At 43.6% G+C, this 16304-nt stretch overlaps 1 long non-coding RNA gene across 2 annotated transcripts in view; it reads right to left on the bottom strand.

Annotated features, from left to right (window-relative positions):
• The window catches only part of LOC309631470, a 65966-nt gene extending 51187 nt beyond the window's left edge, over window positions 1–14779 (bottom strand). For both annotated transcript variants that reach the window (XR_014246284.1, XR_014246285.1), the window contains exon 1: window positions 13907–14779. This is a non-coding gene — a long non-coding RNA (uncharacterized lncRNA). The remainder of the gene's footprint in view (window positions 1–13906) is intronic.
• Window positions 14780–16304: the final 1525 nt, after the last annotated feature.

The following is a 16304-nucleotide window of genomic DNA, read 5'->3' as shown; positions in this document are numbered from 1 at the left end:
AGCAATCTACAGATTCAATGCAATCCCTATCAAAGTACCAATGGCATTTTTTACGGAGCTAGAACAAATCATCTTAAAATCTGTATGGAGACACAAAAGACCCCGAATAGCCAAAGCAGTCTTGAGGGAAAAAAAACGGAGCTGGAGGAATCAGACTCCCTGACTTCAGACTATACTACAAAGCTACAGTAATCAAGACAATATGGTACTGGCACAAAAACAGAAACATAGATCAATGGAACAAGATAGAAAGCCCAGAGATAAACCCACGCACCTATGGTCAACTAATCTATGACAAAGGAGGCAAAGATATACAATGGAGAAAAGACAGTCTCTTCAATAAGTGGTGCTGGGAAAACTGGACAGCTACATGTAAAAGAATGAAATTAGAATACTCCCTAACACCATACACAAAAATAAACTCAAAATGGATTAGAGACCTAAATGTAAGACTGGACACTATAAAACTCTTAGAGGAAAACATAGGAAGAACACTCTTTGACATAAATCACAGCAAGATCTTTTTTGATCCACCTCCTAGAGTAATGGAAATAAAAACAAAAATAAACAAATGGGACCTAATGAAACTTCAAAGCTTTTGCACAACAAAGGAAACCATAAACAAGACGAAAAGACAACCCTCAGAATGGGAGAAAATATTTGCAAACGAATCAACGGACAAAGGATTAATCTCCAAAATATATAAACAGCTCATTCAGCTCAACATTAAAGAAACAAACACCCCAATCCAAAAATGGGCAGAAGACCTAAATAGACATTTCTCCAAAGAAGACATACAGACGGACACGAAGCACATGAAAAGATGCTCAACATCACTAATTATTAGAGAAATGCAAATCAAAACTTCAATGAGGTATCACCTCACACCAGTTAGAATGGGCATCATCAGAAGATCTACAAACAACAAATGCTGGAGAGGGTGTGGAGAAAAGGGAACCCTCTTGCACTGTTGGTGGGAATGTAAATTGATACAGCCGCTATGGAGAACAATATGGAGGTTCCTTAAAAAACTAAAAATAGAATTACCATATGACCCAGCAATCCCACTACTGGGCATATACCCAGAGAAAACCGTAATTCCAAAAGACACATGCACCCGAATGTTCATTGCAGCACTATTTCCAATAGCCAGGTCATGGAAGCAACCTAAATGCCCATCAACAGACGAATGGATAAAGAAGTTGTGGTACATATATACAATGGAATATTACTCAGCCATAAAAAGGAACGAAATTGAGTCATTTGTTGAGACGTGGATGGATCTAGAGACTGTCATACAGAGTGAAGTAAGTCAGAAAGAGATAAACAAATATCGTATATTAACACATGTATGTGGAACCTAGAAAAATGGTACAGATGAGCCAGTTTGCAGGGCAGAAGTTGAGACACAGATGTAGAGAACAGACATATGGACACCAAGGGGGGAAAATTGCGGAGGGGTGGGGATGGTGGTGTGCTGAATTGGGCGATTGGGATTGACATGTATACACTGATGTGTATAAAATTGATGACTAATAAGAACCTGCAGTTTAAACAAAACAAACAAACAAAAAAAGATGCTCACAAAATCCCACATGATCCGAGAATCAGAACAGAAGCGGTCATTTGAAAGGATCCTGGGTCACACCTACCTCCTGATCTTGGAGCATCTCCCAGAGAGGCAAGAGGCAACTACAGCACAGCCTCAGGGACAGAGACACTGGCAGCAGCCTCTTGGGGGAGCTCCTTCTACCTCGTGGACACTGGTACCAGCAAGCATAATTTCAGAATCCTCCCTCTAGCTTATCAGCCTCAGGACCAAACCCTACCCACTTCCACCAGACTACAGACACAAGTACTAGGATGCTGCAGGCCAAGCAACTAACTGAGCAGGGGCATAGCCCCATCCACCAGCAAACAGGCTGCCTTCAGACCCTCTCAATGCACAGCTGCCCCTGGACATGGGTCCAGCCACCAAAAGCCCCAAGACCAGCCTCCACACCTCAGTGGACAGGCACCAGCCCCAGAGTCCCCGGCCCCTCTGACAAGTGAGCCTGCTCTGACCTTGGAGTCAGCCTCACCATCGGCCGGTGATAACCGCACAGGGACTGGATGGAGCTTGGACCTACCCAACAGCAAACCTGCTCTAGCAGTGGGATCAGCCTCATACACCAACAGGCACACACCAGCTCCAGGAATACCACAGCCCAGCAGCCTGTGTAACCAGAACACTCACTTGCAGGCCAGAAGCAGCCATGGACTCAGCTGGGTCCTGACCCTGCCCATCAGAATGCCAACACAAGATTAGGGATGCCCCAGACCCTGCAGATAGCTGTGTCAGGAACAGTGATCCAACACCAACTCTGTGACTCCTGGGCCCTGCAGCCAGAATGCAGGACCTGTCTCTTCCTCCCAGTAGCCAGCATAGCCCCAGAACCAGTGACTGGGCACCAGCCCTGATATCACCTGGACTGCAATTCTACCCATAAGTGAACCAGCACCAGATTTGGTGTCCCCCAGAGTCGTGCAGCCAGCTGCCTTATGATTTACTCTCACCAAGCAGCACAGACAGCCTCCATACAAGGCAGAGCCTGGCAAACAAGCAGTCTGGGGGCAGCCAAGCCTACCAGACCACCCACAGTAGTCAGCCCACCACAACAGAAGAGCCCAAGCAGCCCACATAGGGGGTACACCTAGAACATATAGTTCTAGTGACCAGGGGACAGTGGGCTGCTGGGACACATAGGACCTCTCCTACAAAAGGCCACTTCTCCAAGGTCAGGAATGTAATGAACCTACTACGTACATAGCAATAAAAACAGCAAGTTAAGGAAAATGAGATGACACAGAAACATGGTCCAAATGAAGGAAAAAGATAAGAACACAGAAGAAGATCTAAGTGAAGTGGAGATAACCAATCTATTCAAGAAAGAGTTCAAGGTAAGGACTGTAAAGATGATCAAAGAACTCAGGAGAGGAATGGACGACCAGAGCAAGAAGTTAGAAGTTTTTTTTTTAAAGAGTTAGACTCTTAAAGAACAACCAAACAGAGATGACTAATACAATAAATGAAATGAAAATTACACTAAAAGGAAACTATGGTAGACTCAATGATACAGAGGAATGGATCAGAAAACTAAAGGACAGAGCACTGGCCATCACTGAAGATGAACAGTTAAACAATAGAATAAAATGAAATGAGGAAAGTTGAACAGACCTGTGAAGAACATCAAGTGTACTAACATTTGCACTATACTGATCCCAGAAGGAAAAAGGAAAGAGAAAGGGGTGTAGAACATACCTGAAGACATAAAAGCTGAAAACTTCCCTAACCTGGGAAAGAAAACAGACATCCAAGTCCAGTAAACCCAGTAAGGCCAAAACAGGATCAACCCAAAGAGGACCACACCAAGACTCATTGTAATTAAAATGGAAAAAAATAAAGATAAAAAGACACTATTAAAAGGAGCAAAGGAAAAGCAACAAGTTACAAACATGGGAAATTGCATAAAGTTATCTGCTGACTTTTCAGGATAACCTCTGCATGCCAGAAGGGAGTGGCATGGTATATTTAAAGTCATGAAAGGGAAAAGCCTATAACCAAAAATACTCTACTCAGCAAGGCTCTTTCAGATTTGATGGTGAGATCTAAAGTTTTACAGAGAAGCAAAACTAAAAGAGCTCAGCATCGCCAAACCAGCTTTATGAGAAATCTTAAAGGGGCTTTTCTAAGTGAAAAAGAAAAGGTCACGATTGAAACATAAAAATTAGGAAAGGAAACTTACTAAAGGAAAAACCTCATTGGTTAAGGCAAATATTCAACAAAGGTAGTAAATCAACCATGTACACAGCTAATAGGAAGGATGAAAGAAAACAGTAATAAAATCATCTATATTCACAATAAGAAGTTAAGGGACACACAAAACAAGTAGATGTAAAATATAAGGTCAAATTCAGTAACTGTGGGGGAGCAGAATAACAATGCAGGGTTGTTAGTGTCCATGTGAAATTAAGAGCTCAGCAACTTAAACAATCACACACACACACACACACACACACACACACACACACACACAGCATACACAAAACTGAAAGAAATCCAAACATAATATTAAACATAGTCCTCACATCACAGATGAAGGGAATAAAAGGGGAAGAAAGGAACACTGAAGAAATTAAAGAGGGATTCTAAAAATACCCAAGACAAATGAAAATAAACACACAATGATCCAAAATCTATGGGACACAGCCAACGCAGTTCACAGGGGGAAGTTATAGTGATACAAGCTTATTCTTAGGAATCAAGAAAAATATCAAATAAACAACCTAACATTACACCTGAAGGAATTAGAAAAAGAAGAAAAAACAAACCTCAAAGCTGTCAGCAAGAAAAATTAAGAAAACTATACCATATGCAATCACATCAAAAAGAATAAGATACCTAGGAATAAACACACTTAAGCAGGTAAAAGACATGTGCTCAGAAATCTATCAGCCATTGCTGAAAGAAGTTGAGGACAACACAAAAAGATGGAAAAATATAGCATGCGCATGGACTGGAAGAATTAATACTGTTAAAATAACCATACTACCAAAGACAATCTACAGATTTAACGCAATCCCTATCAGAATACCAAAGCATTTTCACAGAACTTGAAAAAGTAATTTTAAAATTTGTATAGAAACACAAAGACCCCAAATAGCCAAACAATCTTGAGAAAGAACACAGCTGGAGGCATCACGCACCTTGACTTCAGACTATACTGCAAAGCGACAGTAATCAAAGAGAAAGGTACCAGAGCAAAAACAGACACAAAGATCACTGGAATAGAATAGAGATCCCAGAAATAAGCACACACACTTATATTTAATTGATTTATGACAAAGCAGGCAATATGGAGAAAAAACTGTCTCTCCAATAAGCGGTACTGAGAAAACTGGTCAGCTACATGGAAAAGAATAAAATTAGATTATTTTAGCACACCATATATAAAATAAATGCAAAACTGAATAAACACCTAAATGTAGGACCAGAAACCATAAAACCCCTAGAGGAAAATATAGAACATTCTTCAACATAAATGATAGCAACAGATTTAGGTTCAGTCTACTAAGGCAAATGAAACAAAAGCAAAAATAAACAAATGGGACTTCACTAAACTTAAAAGATTTTGCACAGCAAAGGAAACCAAAGACAAAATGAAAAGACAACCTGCTGAAGGAGAGACAATATTTGCACATGATAAGAGGTTAACACCAAAAAGATGACCAAGCAAGGGTTCATATCTAAACTACAGAAACAGCACATACAACTCAATATCAAAAAAACACCCAAAATCATTTTTTAAAAAATGAGAAGACCTAAACAGACATTTTTCCAAGGAAAAAATACAGATAGACAGCCAGAACTCACAAAGCTGCTAAACATAGCTAATCGGCAGTAAAATGCAAATCAAAACTATGAGATATATCACCTCAGTCTTGTCAGAATGGCTGTCATCAAAAAGATCACAAATAACAAAGGTTAGTGAGGATGTGGAGAAAGGGAAACTCTTGTACACTCTTGATGTGAATGTGAAATAGTGCAGCTACTATGGAAAGCAGAATGGAGGTTCCACAAAAAACTAAAAATAGAACTACCATAATTTCCAGCAATTTCACTCTTGGGTATATCAGAAGAAAACCAAAACACTATTTCAAAAAAATAACTGTACACCAATGTTCATAACAGTGTTATTTGCCATCGCCAAGATATAGAGTCAAACTAAGTGTTCATCAATAGCTTAGTGGATAAAAAAAGATTTTTTATGATGACTTCAGCAAAAAATGAAATTTTGCCATTTGCAAGAACATGGATGGACTTGGACTTGGAGGGTATTATGCTTAGTAAAATAAGCCGCAGAGAAAACAAGCATGGTATGTTATGAGAAAACAAGCATGGTATGTTATCACTTACACGTGGCATCTAAAAAATTGAATACAACAACAACAACAACAACAACAACAACAAAAAACAGACTCACAGATTAAAGAACAGACTAGTGTTTACCAGCAGGGAGAGATAGGCTAGAGGAGCAAAATAGTGGTAGGAGATTTTGAGGTACAATCCACTATGTATAAAATCAATAATCTACAGTGATGTACTGTACAGCATGGGGAATATAGCCCCTCTTTTATAATAACTATAAATGGAGAAGAACCTAAACATTTATGAATCACTATGTTGTACCTCTGAAACTAATATAATAATGTAAATTAACTATAGATCAATAAAATATAAAGTAAGAAACAATAAAGGGGAGACACAGATTATTAGATAGAAATCAATTAAATAAACACAAGTTTTGGAAATCAAGGAATTAAAAAACAACACGTAAGACACAACATTGGCATTTAAAGTGTACAATCTATTCATTTAAAAGAAATCATTCAAGTGGTAAAAAATGGTACCCATTCTCACAATTTTGTATATCTAGGATAAATTATTATCTACAAAAATATGTTACAAATATTCACTCAAAAAGAAAGAGAAAATTGGGATAAACCCATTTTAGTATACAAATTTAATATCAAAGTCTCTATGTAAAATTGATTTGAATAAGTTCTGTTAGCCACTTCTAGTTTCTTTGTGATGTAAAATCTTTTAAAGCATAAAAATCAGCCTTTCTACATTATTCCATTAGACATACATAGAAGTTAAAAGAAATGAGAAGACAGAACAATCAACCAGGAAGGTGAATTTACCGAGAAACAGTCATTCGTTCTCCCTCCTCCTTTTCTTTTCCTCCTTTTCCAGGTCTCTTTCGGTTCCAATCAAGAGAAGTCTTGAGAGTTCTGAGAATATTTCTTTGAGGGCTTCAAATCACCATACCTACATCCTCTGCCACAACTACACACACGGGAACAAAAATAAACCTCTGCTATCTACTCATGTAGGAGGGATTCGTGCAAAATAAACTCCTACATGGAGACCAACAGGTGAGTTTTCTACCTGTTCTTTATAATGTCCTTCCATTATAGTAAATCCCACACATTATGAGGCAGAAGTGGTTATGTGAGCTTTTCCTTGAAGTCAAAAAACTTGCATTCATTTCAAGTACCTGGTGATCATAGGGTACAGCCAGGGAAGGTGCCATCCCCCATGGGGGGAGGGGCGGTGAATGGGCTCCCACAACCATGCACCTCCTGATGTACAGATTCTGGAGAAAGAAAGGGCGGTCACACCGCAGTCAGCCTATCAGGCTGTCAGGCCACTGGGCAACCCAACCAGCCTGGAAGTGCCCCATCAGTTGCTGAAAGCAAAACTCTGTCCCCCTTGTGAAGCCAGGCACTTTGGGTCAGAGAGTCAGAGGAGACCGGTAATCAACTCCTCCTCTCTGCTCACCTCCTTGGGGTTACAGCAACCCCATCTCCAAACCCAAATCTGACCCTGCAGTGCCAAACTGGGAGTGGCAGGTGGGCTCTGCCGGTGCATCAGCGCCCTCTGGAGGTTGTCTGCTCTAAAGCCAACTCTCAGCCCTTCCTCCTCCTCCTTCCCTAGTCCTGGGGGCTGTCTTGCCTCCTGCAGCTGCTGACATGATCTCATTCTTCTTTTTTTCTCCAATTACAATGAAGTGTCCTACAGATGCTTGGAATGTCTTGAAGAAGGAAGATCTTTTAGTCATTACACCTTAACCGTGAGAAGTTGGTTTCAAGAATGAACTTGAAATACTGTATTTTTGTCCTGATGATTCAAGGGAAGACAGCTCAAGTTTTCTAAATCATAAGAAAAACCAAGGTAAATATGATATACTGAGCCAAAGATGAAAAAGCAGCTTTTTTTTTTAAAAGGTCGCTTAAAGAAGTCAATCTACCATTGCTTAAACAACACACGTGGTAAGCTGCTCTTTTTTTTTGAATCTTCTTTTTTTTAATTTTTAAAATTAATTAATTAATTTATTTATTTATGGCTGCATTGGGTCTTCATTTCTGTGCGAGGGCTTTCTCTAGTTGCGGCAAGTGGGGGCCACTCTTCATCGCGGTGCGCGGGCCTCTCATTATCGCGGCCTCTCTTGTTGCGGAGCACAGGCTCCAGACGTGCAGGTTCAGTAATTGTGGCTCACAGGCCTAGTTGCTCCACGGCATGTGGGATCCTCCCAGACCAGGGCTCGAACCCATGTCCCCTGCATTGGCAGGCAGATTCTCAACCACTGTGCCACCAGAGAAGCCCCGAAAAAGCAGTTTTTAGCACCCCCTCCTCATGTCATATGACTGGGATTTAAATCAATCAGCTGCCACTGGTTTTTCAATCACACGACCCAACTTTAAATCAATCAGCTGCTTTCCTGTAACTCACGTGACCTGGCTTTGAATAGTAAGAAATGCAGAGGTATAAAAATGATGTTCTGAACAATAAATGGAAAAACAACATTTTAGAAGGTTTTTTTTTCTTTTCGAATGGACCATTCATTGCCTACAGAATAAAGGATTCTCTTCTGGATTCCTTGAACTGTAAACACATACAATGTCTCCGTTGGCTTGATTCACTTAGTTTTTTTGTTTTTTTCGTTGTTGTTGTTAACATCTTTATTGGAGTATAATTGCTTTACCTGGTTGTGTTAGCTTCTGCTGTATAACAAAGTGAATCAGCTATTCGTATAAATATGTCCCCATATCCCCACCCTATTGCGTCTCCCTCCCACCCTCCCTATCCCACCCCTCTAGGTGGTCACAAAACACCGAGCTGATCTCCCTGTGCTATATGCAGCTACTTCTCCCTAGCTATCTATTTTACATTTGGTACTGTATATATGTCCATGCCACTCTCTCACTTCATCCCAGCTTACTCTTCCCCCTCCCTGTGTCCTCAGGTCCGTTCTCTACATCTGCGTCTTTATTCCTCTGCAGCGACTCCTGCTAGGGACGGATACTTCCTTTTATGCTCAGGGAAATCCCCTAGTTTGAATATGATTTGAGTTTGATCCTGTGAAACCATCAGAACTTCCCACCAGAGATAAATGAGGAGATTCTGGCCTTTATTAGTATGCATGATGAACACGGGTGTCCTGGCTGTACTTGCCAACCCTCCTATTTTACCCACCTATTCTTATCCACCTTCCTCCCTGTGGGTACCTTTGACCAACCCTGAGTTCAGACTCCTGACCTATTACAGTGACTTTGTCAGCCTTTCTTTAAAAATGGACAGGTAATAAAACGAATTTAACCTAGAAGCAGCAGCTCAGTAAGGGAAATAAAATCATCAGAAGTTATCTAATCACAGCCACAGCCATCCAGGGCTCTGTCTTACCTGCTGGGTCATAAGAATGGGACCTTCCTAAACTTGAAGGGCATCCCATCAAATAAGTAAAGGTCTGCTCACCTCTGGCTCTTGGAGGGATTGCTAGGCACTCTACCCAGTGTATAGTAACTGCAAAACACTGTCATGGTTGTGAAACACCTGTGTAACAGGAAAGCTTTTTGGGGTGCATGGGGAAGGTTTCTTTTTGACATCAAGCAAAAAATAAATCACCAATCTCTTTGAGCACAGGGGTTCTTAAGAGGGCAGTAGAAGGAAGGAATGGGCAGAAAAGACGATCTCCAATGAAGTGAAGGCCGTTTTTCCAAAAGAGTAGGATTTAGTCTCAGTTTAAGGAGATCACTTTTAAATAGCTGGGACAGCTCCAAACTGCAGTTTACGGAACGAGTGCTTCAAAAGAACAGTGCTTTAAACGTCCTGGCAAGGCAGCAAGAGGATGAAGAGTTGGTTTTGCGTAGTTTTGAACACAGGAGTAAAGAAGCAGAGGCATCTCTGACTAAAAGGCCCTGAGATCCTATGGCATCAATGGGTCAGTTGCGGGGGGCAGGGGGTGTGGGGGGCGATATTTCTCTCTCAACGTCTCCCAGGGCAGCCACCCCTCCCTACCCCACCCCCCTACTCCCTTCACCCTTCCTCACTCCACTGTTGGGTCCCCAGGGACAGCACTTCTTAAGCTGGAGCCCTCAGGCACCGTCTCTGCAGTCTGGATTCTTCCTGGAGCCTGGCAAGTTCTGGGACAGGAAGGCGGGTCTGCAAGGCCGCTGCGGTGCAGTCGGACCCGGAGGCCTGGAGGGGAACTGGAGCCCTGAAGCCCACCCACGTCCTTGAAGCCGAGGGAGGAACACATCCTCCTAACAGTACTTCTCAGGGGTCAGCGTGCTCCCCACCCGACGGTGATCCATACTCACTTGAGGCAGCAAGCACTGCCTCTAACTGGCCCCCTCGATTCCGCCTTAAGGGTCCTCGCACATGTGTGATAGCGCAGGCCCCGGATCTCTTTAGTCAGCTGAGGCCAGTGCTGCCAGCATCCCTCCAGTCCCATCCCCGAGCCCCTCCCTCTGGGACTGTATCTAATAGAAGAAAGAGCACAGAGGAATTGGCTGAATCAAGGGACCTGGGAGCCTGGGTATGAGTTTGAAGACTGAGAACCTAAGGCGCAATTACATATTATTGGAAACTCTTGTGGGGTGTGTGGGGGGAGGTTAGGAGGCCAAGAGGCTGAGTCGACCTGGTGAGTCCAGCCCCAGGACACCACACAGCCCCGCCGCCCTTCCCGGCCATCAGACAAGGGGTGCCGCAACTCCAGCCGGGACTCTGCACTTCCCCCTCCCTGATTCTCCAGAAGAGCAGGTGGCCCCCCTCTGAGGGCAGGGGCAAGACAACGGACCAAGTCCCCGTGGACTAAGGCGCCGCTGGAAGCTCTTCCTGAACAGCAGTGCTGGCTTGGGGCGAACCCGTGCACCGCCAAAGCTGGTCTCGTCCTGCAGCTGAGGGACGCAGGCTTTAAGTCAGCTGCCTTGGCTTTAAATCAATCAGCCCCCCCCTTTAAGTCAGGTGACCCGACTTTAAATCACTGTGTGCCCCTCAAGCCTGCCACTTCAAAAGTTGGGAACTTCACTTTGATCCCAGCACCTCACACAGCTGAATGCACACTGTAGTCACCCCAAGCCTGGCTTAGAGGCAGGATATAAGGTAAGGGGATGGGCTGCACACATGGTGAGGAGGGTGCACTTCATGTACCAGAAGGGTCCAGGTACTCTGGGTACAGCAAGCAGTGCACGATACAGCAGCTCCCTGGCAAAGCTGCTGATGCACAGGGGGAGCAGGCACACCCAGGCACGCAGAGGTTCCAGGCCGAGAGCTGGGGCACAGCCAGCCGGGAGGGTGTGGAAGCCGAGGATCTGAGCCTTCTTGAGAAAGGCAGACACAGAGGATGGATGAGAAACAAAGACCAGGTGAAACATGGATTTGAAAAACACACCCTGCTCTTGAAATTGGGGTGGGGGCACCCCAGATTTGAGTCCTCTTACTCCCCAGTTGCTAGTTCTTTGGCATTTGCCAAATTATTTATAAAATGTGACTGATAATATCTAACCCATAGAATATTGCATTTATAGTGGTTTTGCGAGTTTATGTTTCTATAGTGGAATAATCTTTTCTACAAGAAAAATGTATACTATCTGAAATAAATTAAAACCCCTCTTTAAAAAGTACTATATCGGACTTCCCTGGTGGCGCAGTGGTTAAGAATCTGCCTGCCAAGGCAGGGGACATGGGTTCGAGCCCTGGTCAGGGAAGATCCCACATGCTGCGGAGAAGCTAAACCCATGCGCCACAACTACTGAGCCTGCATGCCACCTACTGATGCCCGCGCGCCTAGAGCCGGTGCTCCACAACAAGCGCAGCAAGAGAAACCACCGCAATGAGAAGCCCGCGCACCGCAACAAAGAGTAGCCCCCGCTTGCCGCAACTAGAGAAAGCCTGCGCATAGCAACGAAGACCCAACGCAGCCAAAAATAAATACATTAATTAATTAATTAATTATTTTAAAAAAGTACTATATCCTTCTGTACAACTTCTCTGGGAAGAACAGAGAGATGGCGTGGGAGAATGAGAAAGACCAATATTTAGGGCACATCTCTCATGCAGGTGCTCTGCTGGCTCAGATAGATTTATCCCCACTTTACAAAGGAGGAAGTAAGCTCAGAAAGGTTTAGTAATTTTCCCAAAGTCAAACAGCTATTGAGTGGCAGAACCAAGATCTGAACCAAGTCTGTTACCTTCAAAGCCTAAGTCCTCATCACAACAAAACTCGATTAATATTTACATTTATCGAATTACATTGCAACCTGGGGAGTTCTTGGCACAATCCTGAATAAGAGTGAGAAAGAAAGAAATAGCATTGTTCCTACAGTCGACCCAAATTTTTGGAGCAGCTCCTAGATGCCTGGCCCTTTTTGGGGTTCAGCAGTGATCAAGACAGGAAGAGTCCTGCTTTCATGAAGCATGTAGTGGGGAGGAGAGACGGGTGCAACTTGGGTGAGGGATTTCACCTTGCTGGACCTCTGTTGTGTCATCTGGAAAAGGGGATGGGTGTTCCTCATTTTCTGGGATTGTCCAGCCCTCACATTCTCTGATTCCATAAGAAGCATTTGTTTTCCTGTTTCTTTAAAATTCAATCAGGCCATGAGCTGTGATGAATGTTGTTAGCTGCTCCCCAAATCACCCTTCTATTCCCACCCTTTTCCTGTGATCAGGTCTTCCCGAAACATGACTCACAATCAATCAAGTCACAGAACCTAAGGGGCACCCAGCAGAAAAATTCCAACCCTGGCTTCTCAGGAGCTCTGCGGTCTACCTGGCCAGGTAAACTTAACTCACTTGGCACAAGGTGGCCATCCCTGGTTTCACATCAACATGATCTCAGGCACAAACCTCCTTGTTTTTCCATTTTGTCTTTAAGTTACTTGTTGAAACAATGGCACAAATATGACAGATATAAAATCAGGCATCTTCTGCCCCCAGTGCCTACTAATAAATGATTTTCTGCCACTTAAATGATAAAGATAGAACGTTTCAACATTCTGCTGCCCTTATTATTCGTCATTTTTGTTGATATTTCTATTGAATACATCTTTCAATATTTTAACAATGGAACACTTATTTAGGTTGTTCCAGACCCAGCCTTCAGTGGTAAAGGTTTTGTTGTTATATTTCTATTATGTTTCCTTTAAAAGTCATTATCCTATTTAAATGGATTAAGTCGATTCTATAGGCATTTATCTTATGATATTAATGAAATTAATACATAGAGGGCAGAAGTACAAGTTGATTGGACTTGAGAACCTCTATTAGCACAGTTAAGTATAAATATTGTCTATATGTAAACCAAAGTACATGCCGAGTGAGATTCTCCGACTTTTTTTCACTGTCTGCCCCTCAAGCCTGTGGGAAATGGAATATTTCTTGCCCTATCAGTAAACAAAGGATGCCACAGTCTTCAGCACTTGCAGCCCTCCAATGTGAGCCGGCGGGCCCTGAGGCACTCAGGATATGCAAATACAGAATGCAGGCCCCAGAGAGCTGAGGTGCATATCAAAGGAAGGAATTCAGTGAGCCCATACAAAGAAAAGCGCCGCATTCCTCACCTTGGGAGAGCTGGTTTTCCTTAGTTAACAATCATCTTTGGATGTTCCCCGTTACCTGCGCCAGTCCCCTGCCCTGTCCGCTCCCCCCGGTACTTTAGCTCAGGGAGGAAGGAGCGCAGAGAGACTCGGCTGAACAAGGGGCCTGCGAGCCTGGGGATGCGTTTTCAGCCGCTTTCCCCGCAGTCGGGAGGAGGGGCGCTGACGCTGCAGCCGGACCCTGCGCCTCCCTTGCCCCGTTTCCCCTCAGGACGCTCAGGCCGACCCCCTCCCCACGTCCACCAGGCCTCGCGAGCCAGGCCAAGGGCAGGGGCGAGAGGAGGGACCGGAGTACCCCGGGACCAGACGCTGGGGGCCGCTCTTTCTGCACAGCAGCGGCGGGTGGCAGCGAACCCCTGCCCCTCAGAAGCTGGTCTTGTGCCGCCGCCCGGGCACCGGACCAGGCAGAGGGTCGGCGCCCACTTACCCGGCCCGCCGTCCCCGCGACTGTCACGGCTTCGGCCGCCGGGGCACCTCCAGAGCCGGCAGCCTCAGTGAGGCCGCCCTCCCCTCGGGCTCCGGGGCAGTTCCGTGACGGCGGAGGGAAGAGACCCCGCCCGAGCCGGGAGTTCCAGCTCTGAGGAAACGCGGGCTCTGTTCAGCGCGCAGTGGGTGGGACCGCTCTGCCCCGAGGCCTTCCGGGAGGGAGCGGGGCGGCGGGGGAGGGAGCCGCCAGGAGCGCAGGGCCCCGTCGGGGGGTCCTGGAGGGGCGGCCCGGCCTGGGGGCCACGCCCACTGTGGCCGCAGCCCAGGTCTTTTTCCAGGAATCCTACACGAAAAAGTTAGAAAAATACACAGTCTACAGTAAATATTCACAAGTGATTGTGGCTGCTGTGCTTACTATTCTATTAAAGGTGTGAAATCCATAAAACACTTTAAGTTCAAAATTAAATATGAATTTTTACCTTTCTAATTATGTCTCTGCTATTCACAATTGTGGTTAATGAATCAGAGACTGTGGCATCACTAGTTAAAAATGCGCTTGTTAAAAAAATAGAACTCAGGCCCACCGGACCTACTGAATCACAATCTGCACTTTTACGATCTCCCCAGTGTACTTGTGTACCCATGAATAGTTGAAGGGTACATTCTTACCTCGACATGTCTTTTCTGTCTGAGAAATACACACATTTTATCCAGTTTGATATAAATAAAACACTTAAAAATGCATATGCTTGTGTTGAAACCATCATTTTATCATTTCTTTTCCAGAAAAGTATAGTCTCTATACTGGTTTTGTGGATCACATGCCATACTCTTTTCTTGTAGTTAGAAATAACGTAGAGAAAGTTACTTTGTAAAAAAAAAAAAACAAAAAAACAAACTATATATATATATATATATATATATATATATATATGTATATGTGTATATATATATATATATATATTAGTGGATAATTGAAGACACTCTTCTAAGTTAAAACCAGTTCTCTTAGCTTGCTATTTTCTTCTTGGGTCACATTATGAACTCTTCCCGTGGCCACATGGTATGTGTCCTTTTAATTTCAGGGACTGCTGACATTCCAGGATGTGGCCATAGATTTCTCTCAAGAGGAGTGAGAATGCCTGGACCAAGATCAATGGGAATTGTACAGGGATGTGATGTTAGAGAAGTATAAGAACCTGCTCTCCTTGGGTGAGGATACCTTCCTTCCAGAATTCCTTATCCAACCACAGGGTTTGGAGTCCTTCATTTGTAGAATGTCTCCTGGAATCTTCTGCTTCCTACAATAGGGTTTCAGATTGCAACGTTTCCGGAAAGATTGGGAGTTTGTGGGTATAATTTTTCTTATTCTTTTAAAATTGCAGCCTCCCTTTTAATATACTTTGTAACTGCTTGGGATGTGTCTATATGAACTGTGTACTATATGCTTCTGTTATAGTCCTTGCAATATTTTATTGTCTTATTTTCTGTAACAATTTTCCATGGATTCTTTGGGCTTAAGGTATATTAAAAGGGAGACTGCGATTCTGGGACTTCCCTGGTGATGCAGTGGTTAAGAATTCGCCTGCCAATGCAGGGGACCCGGTTCGATCCCCGATCCAGGAAGATCTCACGTGCCACGGAGCACCTAAGCCAGTGGGCCACAACTACTGAGCCTGCGTGCCACAAGTACTGAAGCCGGTGTGCCCTGAGCCCGTGCGCCATTTATTTTTTGGAGAATAAAACCGCCTCTGAGTGATTAAAATTTAGACCAGCTAGTCAAAATGCTTTATCACCTGTTCTTCAAAAACACTGAACAGCAGAACAAGTTTTACTAGGGATAACAGTGTAATTGTATTCTAGAGTTCATATCGGCAATATGGTTTATGACCTTGTTGCTGGATCACGACATTTCAATGGTATAACTGCTATTAATTGTCTGTTTGTTCAACGATTAAAGTCTCACGTGATCTGAGTTCAGACTGGAGTCATCCTGGTTGGTTTCTGTCTATTGCAGGTTTCTTCCAGTATGAAAGGACAAGAGCAATACGGCTTACTTTACAAAATGTCTTCAAACTAAATGATGATATAATCTACATTCAATTAATTTATACATACCCTACTGTAGAACAGGGTTTGTTACGGTGGCAGAGCCCGGTAATTATGTAAAACTGAAACCTTTATCTGCACTGGTTCAAGTCCTCTTCCTAAGAATATGCTTATAATCAACATTCTTTGACAAATTACCCAATTTAATTCACCATAGCATTCCTCATATTAACTAAATGGAAAATCCTAGGCTATATACAAATCCAGAAAGGGCCAAAAAGTCATCAGCCCCCATGGATTATTACAACCCATTGCTGAGGCATTCAAATTACTTATTAAAGAACCACTAT

The sequence above is a fragment of the Balaenoptera borealis genome (assembly GCF_965194805.1).
Source record: "Balaenoptera borealis genome assembly, chromosome: 6".
In the NCBI taxonomy this organism is placed as follows: Eukaryota; Metazoa; Chordata; class Mammalia; order Artiodactyla; family Balaenopteridae; genus Balaenoptera; species Balaenoptera borealis.
This window is presented reverse-complemented; position numbering and strand designations above follow the sequence as displayed.